At 45.0% G+C, this 11,643-nt stretch overlaps 1 long non-coding RNA gene across 1 annotated transcript; it reads right to left on the bottom strand.

The window, feature by feature from the left end:
- Positions 1–905: 905 nt before the first annotated feature.
- LOC144827648 (uncharacterized) lies at positions 906–1,739 on the bottom strand. Its single transcript, XR_013610286.1, has 4 exons — positions 1,603–1,739; positions 1,451–1,509; positions 1,179–1,220; positions 906–1,089 (listed from the first exon to the last, which is right to left on the bottom strand). It is a non-coding gene; the product is annotated as an uncharacterized LOC144827648 (long non-coding RNA).
- Positions 1,740–11,643: the final 9,904 nt, after the last annotated feature.

An 11,643-nucleotide genomic window follows, 5' to 3' on the forward strand; every position in this document is an offset into this window, starting at 1 on the left:
AGTTTGTGACTCTTGGTTCCCTGATCGGCTTGGCAGTGATCCGCTATTTGTGCTGCGATTGTGCTAAGGATCCCAGAGGGGCCATACAACCCAAAATCACAAAGGAAACTCACCCCCTTTGGGGTCCTGAGCGGAGATTCAACCGAGACGCCGAAGCAAGCATTAATGGAACAGTCATGGCCCCAAAGAATGCGGCGGCCGCAGACGCTGCTAAAGCAAGGGCTGCGAGACTGGCTCAACGTGAAGGAGGGGAACCGGACAAGCAGGACAGCGGAATTGTTATTCTCTACACTGATTTAACAACTTCTTGACGTATGATATTTTATCTGATATTATGATGTTTTAGCTTTTTAAAATCATTACTATGATGTACACATGTCTATTTTCTATTACTACTGATCTATGTGATATACGCAAACTCTTATTTATTTTTTGTACAAGTCTTGGAGTTGCTTAATAAAAATATTTTTTTTAAAAAGGAATTCCTTTACATGTTTTACATTCATTGTTAAGTGTTCTGTTAAGTTAAGTGAAAACTACCACTGGGTTTGGGCTCTCCACAGTAAGGCCAAGCCACTGATCAATAGAAAACAAAACAAAAGCCAATACTGCACACTTAATTCCTGATACGTATTTGTCAATACTTGCGATTTGAACAACAAGTAGAAACACACTTGCTTGGACAGAATCAATCTATTTTTTATTCCTTATTTTTATATTCTTTGTTTGGTTGATTTTCACCAATTTTGTATTTCACACATTTTATACAAACATCTTTATATTCTATACAAACATTATTCACGTATCATCATACAACACCCTCCACTTATTTATTTGCATACCATACTCCCAGTGATTACACACATCTAGCATCCAGTCACACACATACAAACAACTTCTACAATCTATTTACAAAAACATTTTATATTTACAATGTTCATATAACACCATAGACACTTAATAAATACAATCGTTTTGACATTTGGAGCGTTTTCCAGAAAAAATAAATGGTGTAGTCTTATGGCTCAACAAATCAGGTCTACGCGTTTCGAACTCTGAATCAGTTAAGAGTTCTCATCAGGACCGAAGCTGTGAAAACAAAGGGGGGGAGACCTATCTTTAGTGTTTGGTCATTCTTTTCATGTAGCGCTCACCCACTATTTTTATCCGCCTCTTACCTCCAATTGGGGAACTTATTCAAGAACTGGACACTGGACATTCTGATAAAAGGAACAAAGTATGCCAATGAATTTTATGTCATTTGTCACTACATCAACCATTACACTACAGTTATAGGGCAGCACTACATGATATATGCCTCCACATGTGACCATTCTATGTTATGATGCCTGGGCCCAACAGGGAACAATGATTGAAATTAAAAGCAGGGTATTGGTTTTGGCTGGAATTAACTATCGACATTGTTGACATGCGGAGGAGCAATGCTTACTTGTTTATGCGACCCAAGCCTCGCGAAGGGCCTTAAAGCGGCTGCCGCTGTACGGAAGTCTGTGGGTCAAAAAATGAAAAACGGGATGTTTTTTCAAAAGGTCTCTGTTATAGACCCGTTCGTATTTCACTTGCTGTACGTCTGAATCTTACCTTTAGTCAATGAGCTGTCGGCAGGAAAACAATTTAGCCGGCTCGTTCTCGTAACCTCGAGGTAAACCAGAGGTGGCTTTGCCGGTGTTTAATGTCTGCGTATTGCTCCCTGGAGAGTGCTGGGAATTGTAGTGAGTGTTTGATTGGCTCAGATGCTCCGTCCATCACCACCCCCTTTTGTACCACGGAATTGTAGTTCAGCACGTCTCTCCGGCTGGTGCCGCCATATTGGAATGGTCTGAAAGTTATTAATCAATATTGTGGGATGGACGAGGAATACATCTCTCTCATCTATACCCATTAGGTGGTGACTTTGCGCAGTGTGTTTTTTCTGTGGACAATTCTACATTGGCCGACATCCTGCCTTTTTGCGAAGCCATTTAGTGCTTCATTCATTTCCAAAGTGAATTGTTCCGCCATCTTTAAACATTTTATTCTCAACCTGAAGGTTGTTTACAGAGGATGTATTGCTCGATTACCATTTCTACACATAGATTGTGGTTATCGACTCGCACTTTGTACTTTTTCGATACTTGTGGCCTCAGTGTGCAACCAATTTGGTGTGCAACCCATTTGATTGGGCAATGTTCTTTTCATTTATTCGAAAACTGATGTACACATTAGCAGTGTGCATATTGTCAACCATTTCTACAGAACTGCGTGATTGTTTGTCCCATTGGTAGACCATGCCCTTTACTTGGTGTTCTAACAAGGGTTTTTGGGGTTTGTAGTCTGTATTGGTTCTTACGGATGATGTTTTAAGTCAATCTCTGTAATCTAAACTGCTTTGAAATGACTTAAATGTCTTAATATTGTGTCCCTGTGGTGCATCTGGCACTTGCAATCATCTTTGGCACTGGAGATGTTGAGTTCTGTTGGCAGGCTCAGGAGTGTGTGGTTGTCCTTTGTGATAACTTAGTTAAATAGATGGCTTTTGAATTAGTGTGTTGTAAGTAGGATAGAGGTCCTACGTCGGTTGGATTTCCAGGTTGTTGTTGTCTTTTGAGTAGAGGTGGTTGAATGAAAACTTTGCTGTGTGTGTTTGAGAATGTCAAAAGTGAAACCTTCGCATATAGCGAAGATCACATTAAGAAACTACTAACAGCTCCCCCATTGTTCGCATCCGCTTCCCTGAGCATCTTGGCTCAAAACCAGAATGAAACTGACAAATAAGTCAGATTGAAGAAAAAGCAAATACGTACTGACTTGCACGGTCACTTTCTCTTACAACATCTTCGAGCTGGAACAATTCCAGGAGGCCTTCAGATTAAAAATGTACCGGTCATTTTCACAGAAGACCCAATTTACAAGAAAGGGTATAGCTACATTGAAACAAAATGCAGCCATGACCTCATGGTCCTCACAGTTGAAACAGCTGAAAGGTTATCAAAATTCCAACTAGAGGAAATTTCAAGTTTGGAAATTGCTATTTCTACTAATCAACAAATAACAGATGCAAAAGCTCTATTAGAAAAAGTAGAAAAAGAAATTGGTGAATTTAAGGACTATACCATAAATCAAAAGAGCAACCAATTTGAAAAAGATAAGAACAATTTCAACTTGGAAAAGGTTTATCCATACCTACAGTCAGATTTTTATTTAAGACCCGAGTCAGGTAAACGTCTACAAGAACATCAAGGCAGGTCCTCAAATAACTTCATCACATTTTCAGATACATCTTCCTCAGGAAGCGGGAGTAAAGGTGAAAATTCTGACCTACGAAGAAACAACAATAGAAGAGGTTCCTATCAACAACCACAACAGTCTCCTTTTTTAGGAAGAGGCCAAGCGAAAACACGAGGCAAATTAAGATACAACTACCAGCCCTGGGAAATGTCGACACAACGACAAACTTACAAAAACTAACAGTATCTCCGATATGTATTCTCTCAAATAAAAGCCTAACCAAGGAGGAAGAAAGTGTTCTATAAAAAGGACTTACAATTGTGGCAACAAAAATGACAGATTTTGTAAAGTTAAAAACAGAAGCGATAGAATTCTGCCGCAAGATTAGACTACGAACCTTCTTCGCTGAGAACTCTTACGAACCAGCTCCAGAGACAACAGGATTAAGAAATAAATCATCAATTTGCGAAGAGGCCTGGGGCTGCAATAATACAAAAATACAACTGAAGGGGGGAAAAGTTTACCGACCAAAGTGCACCCTATCCCCAAATCTAACTAGTAAAAAACACAAATGGGGTGCTACTGGGATTTTTAGAAGATAAGCTGGTATCCACTAGATAACTCCCTGTTATTTGTGAGTAAGTTCTAGTAACGGATCAACCAGCGATGGAAAAAGGTATTGTAAAGAGCTGTGGGCAGAGATGTTGCAGTGCTCAAAAGGTAAGTGCTAGTGAAAAAGTGAAGTGTTAAAATTGACTAGCATGGCGCCTAAGGATTACTTTTATTCTGGTGGTCACCTTGATGACAAGGTTAAAATACAGAGTGTGGATAGAATCTCAGCAAATACTGCTATCCAGGTGGTAAGTTAACTGGTCAGTTAACTTACCACCTGGATAGCAGTATTTGCTGAGATTCTGGTGGATCCGTTACTAGAACTTACTCACAAATAACAGGGAGTTATCTAGTGGATACCAGCTTATCTTCTAAAAATCCCAGATGATGAAGCTCCGCCAATGGGTGGGCTGATGGGTTTTCTTATCTTCTCTCACCACCCTTCAGTTTATACACACACTCTTTAGGAGAAAGCAGATACTTTCTAGTCCACTGAGACCAGTAGCACCCCATTTGTGTTTTTTACTTTTTTGCTGCAATAATACAGCCATTTCGCAGGAGGTCTCCTTCCTGGAGAACCCAAGGAGAGGAAGGGGTCAGGAGCCTCTGCAGCAAATAGAGGTCACAGAACCTAGACACCCCCACTTCTTTGATCTCTAGCCAGATGGGTGCCCTCTCGATTAGATTAAAAGGGGCTGAAAGGGGAGTGTAGTCAGTTGTTAGCCACACCTTTGATAAGTTACACAGGCACACACACCATCATGAGAATATCTCCATTTTTGTTTTTTTGGGAGAACAGTTCATTCTCAGCCATAAATAGGCCTCACTTCGCAGTGGTCATAGCAGAGGGAGGTACTGTTGCATGCTACTCACCTGAACTTCAGGCCGTTCCAATGGGACGATGCCTAGTCCCTAATCCCAGTGGGCTCTGATGCAGTGGCAATGAATAGACAGTGCAAAGATCAAAAGGCATTACAGTATATTAAAAAAGGCCAAATGTTGTCCTAAACGCTGTTTTCCACTCATCTCCATAACTGACATTGACTCATTAATGTTGCAGACCATGTACCATTTCACCTTTACGGATTAGTTAAGGGAGGATGTGTGACATTACAACGCATGCTTTTACCACGCATGCCTTTACAACGCGTTTTTTACAACGCATGCCTTTACAACGCATAGTGCTTTGGGGCGCTGGATAGTGAATAGTTTAATTTACTATTCCAACTCCAGTCCCCGTGGATAGTAGGGAAGGTGTTGGATAGTAAATTAAACCTATTCCCTATCCTAGAGCGCCCCGCAGCGCAATCCGTTGTAATGGTTTGCGTTGTAAAAGTTGCGTCGTAAAGGCACTGCGTGGTAAAAGTTTAGTTGTAAAGGATGTTTCCCGCTAAGGGAACAGGGCTAGGTGTCAATGCAGTTACATGCGAACTTTGATCCGAACGTGATGTGGAAGAGGGAGATGTAAAGGATGGATTATGAGGATTCCCCAATTTAAGCCGACTGAGAATTTACCTCTGTTTGGACTCCCTCCACTGAGTGAAGCAAGATCTAGTTCTCATTTATTCCTCCCTTAAACCACCATTTTCCTCCTTAATTTGCCGCACCTCATTCTGCAGTGTATGTATTTTGTTAGTTAACTGGCCAGGTACAGGGGAAACTTTTGCAAGAGCTCAATGTAAATTGTCCATGTTCCATGGTGACAACTTCGCCCAAAGGGAACACTGATTTTTGTGACTCAGCTTTCTGTTGCATGCCACTACCTGAACTCCCGGCGGTTCGGATGGGGTGACACCTTGTCCTTAATCCCTTTGGGAGTGGCAATGAATAGACACACTACAGCCATGCCCCTAGGGGAAGGGGGTTTGGGATTAGAGAAAGGAAAAAGAATACTGACACTTCTAGTAGTTCTGCTTCATTACATCAGAGGCTGCTGTTGTAATTAATTTTGTCCACCCTAAGCGTGGAAGGGTATACTCAGATGTGAGTCCCTTGCTCATTGCACCATCAGGATTCAAGCAAGCCGGGCCGAAGACGCCTGAAATGGCAGAAACCGGTCCCCGGAAGCTTGTTTCCTTCCCAGTGTAAGAATTGGCTTTTGTAGTCTGGTCTGCCCTGTTCCCATGATGCACTGGGCCAGGGACAGACTAATTTGCATACAGCCAGGTTCTGAAACTGGGATGGTGCAATGAGCTAAAAAACGGTGTTGGATCTAGCCCTGATCTCTTGACTGGGTGAGAGTACTCTGCTTAATTCAGAGACTCTGTCCATCACCACCCCTTGTTGTAATTAATTTTGTCCACCCTAAGCGTGGAAGGGTATACTCAGATGTGAGTCCCTTGCTCATTGCACCATCAGGATTCAAGCAAGCCGGGCCGAAGACGCCTGAAATGGCAGAAACCGGTCCCCGGAAGCTTGTTTCCTTCCCAGTGTAAGAATTGGCTTTTGTAGTCTGGTCTGCCCTGTTCCCATGATGCACTGGGCCAGGGACAGACTAATTTGCATACAGCCAGGTTCTGAAACTGGGATGGTGCAATGAGCTAAAAAACGGTGTTGGATCTAGCCCTGATCTCTTGACTGGGTGAGAGTACTCGGCTTAATTCAGAGACTCTGTCCATCACCACCCCTTGTTGTAATTAATTTTGTCCACCCTAAGCGTGGAAGGGTATACTCAGATGTGAGTCCCTTGCTCATTGCACCATCAGGATTCAAGCAAGCCGGGCCGAAGACGCCTGAAATGGCAGAAACCGGTCCCCGGAAGCTTGTTTCCTTCCCAGTGTAAGAATTGGCTTTTGTAGTCTGGTCTGCCCTGTTCCCATGATGCACTGGGCCAGGGACAGACTAATTTGCATACAGCCAGGTTCTGAAACTGGTATGGTGCAATGAGCTAAAAAACAGTGTTGGATCTAGCCCTGATCTCTTGACTGGGTGAGAGTACTCTGCTTAATTCAGAGACTCTGTCCATCACCACCCCTTGTTGTAATTAATTTTGTCCACCCTAAGTGTGGAAGGGTATACTCAGATGTGAGTCCCTTGCTCATTGCACCATCAGGATTCAAGCAAGCCGGGCCGAAGATGCCTGAAATGGCAGAAACCGGTCCCCGGAAGCTTGTTTCCTTCCCAGTGTAAGAATTGGCTTTTGTAGTCTGGTCTGCCCTGTTCCCATGATGCACTGGGCCAGGGACAGACTAATTTGCATACAGCCAGGTTCTGAAACTGGGATGGTGCAATGAGCTAAAAAACGGTGTTGGATCTAGCCCTGATCTCTTGACTGGGTGAGAGTACTCTGCTTAATTCAGAGACTCTGTCCATCACCACCCCTTGTTGTAATTAATTTTGTCCACCCTAAGCGTGGAAGGGTATACTCAGATGTGAGTCCCTTGCTCATTGCACCATCAGGATTCAAGCAAGCCGGGCCGAAGACGCCTGAAATGGCAGAAACCGGTCCCCGGAAGCTTGTTTCCTTCCCAGTGTAAGAATTGGCTTTTGTAGTCTGGTCTGCCCTGTTCCCATGATGCACTGGGCCAGGGACAGACTAATTTGCATACAGCCAGGTTCTGAAACTGGGATGGTGCAATGAGCTAAAAAACGGTGTTGGATCTAGCCCTGATCTCTTGACTGGGTGAGAGTACTCTGCTTAATTCAGAGACTCTGTCCATCACCACCCCTTGTTGTAATTAATTTTGTCCACCCTAAGCGTGGAAGGGTATACTCAGATGTGAGTCCCTTGCTCATTGCACCATCAGGATTCAAGCAAGCCGGGCCGAAGACGCCTGAAATGGCAGAAACCGGTCCCCGGAAGCTTGTTTCCTTCCCAGTGTAAGAATTGGCTTTTGTAGTCTGGTCTGCCCTGTTCCCATGATGCACTGGGCCAGGGACAGACTAATTTGCATACAGCCAGGTTCTGAAACTGGGATGGTGCAATGAGCTAAAAAACGGTGTTGGATCTAGCCCTGATCTCTTGACTGGGTGAGAGTACTCTGCTTAATTCAGAGACTCTGTCCATCACCACCCCTTGTTGTAATTAATTTTGTCCACCCTAAGCGTGGAAGGGTATACTCAGATGTGAGTCCCTTGCTCATTGCACCATCAGGATTCAAGCAAGCCGGGCCGAAGACGCCTGAAATGGCAGAAACCGGTCCCCGGAAGCTTGTTTCCTTCCCAGTGTAAGAATTGGCTTTTGTAGTCTGGTCTGCCCTGTTCCCATGATGCACTGGGCCAGGGACAGACTAATTTGCATACAGCCAGGTTCTGAAACTGGGATGGTGCAATGAGCTAAAAAACGGTGTTGGATCTAGCCCTGATCTCTTGACTGGGTGAGAGTACTCTGCTTAATTCAGAGACTCTGTCCATCACCACCCCTTGTTGTAATTAATTTTGTCCACCCTACGCGTGGAAGGGTATACTCAGATGTGAGTCCCTTGCTCATTGCACCATCAGGATTCAAGCAAGCCGGGCCGAAGACGCCTGAAATGGCAGAAACCGGTCCCCGGAAGCTTGTTTCCTTCCCAGTGTAAGAATTGGCTTTTGTAGTCTGGTCTGCCCTGTTCCCATGATGCACTGGGCCAGGGACAGACTAATTTGCATACAGCCAGGTTCTGAAACTGGGATGGTGCAATGAGCTAAAAAACGGTGTTGGATCTAGCCCTGATCTCTTGACTGGGTGAGAGTACTCTGCTTAATTCAGAGACTCTGTCCATCACCACCCCTTGTTGTAATTAATTTTGTCCACCCTAAGCGTGGAAGGGTATACTCAGATGTGAGTCCCTTGCTCATTGCACCATCAGGATTCAAGCAAGCCGGGCCGAAGACGCCTGAAATGGCAGAAACCGGTCCCCGGAAGCTTGTTTCCTTCCCAGTGTAAGAATTGGCTTTTGTAGTCTGGTCTGCCCTGTTCCCATGATGCACTGGGCCAGGGACAGACTAATTTGCATACAGCCAGGTTCTGAAACTGGGATGGTGCAATGAGCTAAAAAACGGTGTTGGATCTAGCCCTGATCTCTTGACTGGGTGAGAGTACTCTGCTTAATTCAGAGACTCTGTCCATCACCACCCCTTGTTGTAATTAATTTTGTCCACCCTAAGCGTGGAAGGGTATACTCAGATGTGAGTCCCTTGCTCATTGCACCATCAGGATTCAAGCAAGCCGGGCCGAAGACGCCTGAAATGGCAGAAACCGGTCCCCGGAAGCTTGTTTCCTTCCCAGTGTAAGAATTGGCTTTTGTAGTCTGGTCTGCCCTGTTCCCATGATGCACTGGGCCAGGGACAGACTAATTTGCATACAGCCAGGTTCTGAAACTGGGATGGTGCAATGAGCTAAAAAACGGTGTTGGATCTAGCCCTGATCTCTTGACTGGGTGAGAGTACTCTGCTTAATTCAGAGACTCTGTCCATCACCACCCCTTGTTGTAATTAATTTTGTCCACCCTAAGCGTGGAAGGGTATACTCAGATGTGAGTCCCTTGCTCATTGCACCATCAGGATTCAAGCAAGCCGGGCCGAAGACGCCTGAAATGGCAGAAACCGGTCCCCGGAAGCTTGTTTCCTTCCCAGTGTAAGAATTGGCTTTTGTAGTCTGGTCTGCCCTGTTCCCATGACGCACTGGGCCAGGGACAGACTAATTTGCATACAGCCAGGTTCTGAAACTGGGATGGTGCAATGAGCTAAAAAACGGTGTTGGATCTAGCCCTGATCTCTTGACTGGGTGAGAGTACTCTGCTTAATTCAGAGACTCTGTCCATCACCACCCCTTGTTGTAATTAATTTTGTCCACCCTAAGCGTGGAAGGGTATACTCAGATGTGAGTCCCTTGCTCATTGCACCATCAGGATTCAAGCAAGCCGGGCCGAAGACGCCTGAAATGGCAGAAACCGGTCCCCGGAAGCTTGTTTCCTTCCCAGTGTAAGAATTGGCTTTTGTAGTCTGGTCTGCCCTGTTCCCATGATGCACTGGGCCAGGGACAGACTAATTTGCATACAGCCAGGTTCTGAAACTGGGATGGTGCAATGAGCTAAAAAACGGTGTTGGATCTAGCCCTGATCTCTTGACTGGGTGAGAGTACTCTGCTTAATTCAGAGACTCTGTCCATCACCACCCCTTGTTGTAATTAATTTTGTCCACCCTAAGCGTGGAAGGGTATACTCAGATGTGAGTCCCTTGCTCATTGCACCATCAGGATTCAAGCAAGCCGGGCCGAAGACGCCTGAAATGGCAGAAACCGGTCCCCGGAAGCTTGTTTCCCTCCCAGTGTAAGAATTGGCTTTTGTAGTCTGGTCTGCCCTGTTCCCATGATGCACTGGGCCAGGGACAGACTAATTTGCATACAGCCAGGTTCTGAAACTGGGATGGTGCAATGAGCTAAAAAACGGTGTTGGATCTAGCCCTGATCTCTTGACTGGGTGAGAGTACTCTGCTTAATTCAGAGACTCTGTCCATCACCACCCCTTGTTGTAATTAATTTTGTCCACCCTAAGCGTGGAAGGGTATACTCAGATGTGAGTCCCTTGCTCATTGCACCATCAGGATTCAAGCAAGCCGGGCCGAAGACGCCTGAAATGGCAGAAACCGGTCCCCGGAAGCTTGTTTCCTTCCCAGTGTAAGAATTGGCTTTTGTAGTCTGGTCTGCCCTGTTCCCATGACGCACTGGGCCAGGGACAGACTAATTTGCATACAGCCAGGTTCTGAAACTGGGATGGTGCAATGAGCTAAAAAACGGTGTTGGATCTAGCCCTGATCTCTTGACTGGGTGAGAGTACTCTGCTTAATTCAGAGACTCTGTCCATCACCACCCCTTGTTGTAATTGGTCTCTGGATGGGGGCTGGATCTTGACCAAGAATACAAAGGACTGGTTATTAAAAATTGCCTTTGTCCTGCAAGGGAAACCTAAGATTAAAAGAGCACATTTATCTTCTTAATAACAAATATACAAACTTACATCTTCTTTTGTATCTGCATATACTTCTCAACAGACTTTCACAAAACATAAAATGTACAGCAATCCTTAATGTTGTGCTTGTTCTCAGAAGGACTTTTCCTGCTGAACGCACAAGGCTCCACAAAAAAGGACTTTACCTGACTCAAAGAAAAAGGCATGGATGCCCTGATTAGCAGCATGTACAACAGAGCTGTAATAAGACACCTGCAAAGTCAAAGAGAGGATTACCCCAGCTTACCAGTTGCAATGAATGGAATTTTCCTGGACTGCACAGGCACATTGTGGGAAACTGAGACCTAGCCCCCAAGAGGCAATTCAGAGTCTCTGGACCATTAGCTGGTGCTACTGGACCCTTGTTTTCCAACAAAGTAACCAGGAAACTGTAAAAACTCAAAATATGGAATCTTTCTACAAAGTTTTGCAGAAATTCTTCAGGAAGAGATCGACTTTACTTAAAGAGTCAAGCAGCCGGCATCAACTCGCCGATTGGATTGACCCTGCTGGTTCCTCCCACTAAAAAGCTCCAGGAGGAACTCAACTCGCTGCCGAAAGGGAAGCTATTGACAACTGTTTCAAGACTTTAGTCTCCGTCAACACCAAGGACTTAATGCCCATGTTTCACCCCTTCACCGAGCTCCAGCAGGCTGCCATTGATGACTTGAACTCCGTATCCAAGGCACCCGAGTACTCGCTGTCGAGAGGAAAATTCCAAAGAAAAGACTAAGGGCCTGATTATGAGTTTGGAGTAAGGGTTCGCAGTCAAAACGACATCCAATACCCTGCCGCCTTTTTGCGGTCTGCCCGCCATATTAGCATGTTGGCGGTTTGCTAAATGAAAGACTGCTGGAGTCCCGCTATCGGCAGCCAT

The sequence above is a fragment of the Lissotriton helveticus genome, chromosome 4_1, assembly GCF_964261635.1.
Source record: "Lissotriton helveticus chromosome 4_1, aLisHel1.1, whole genome shotgun sequence".
In the NCBI taxonomy this organism is placed as follows: Eukaryota; Metazoa; Chordata; class Amphibia; order Caudata; family Salamandridae; genus Lissotriton; species Lissotriton helveticus.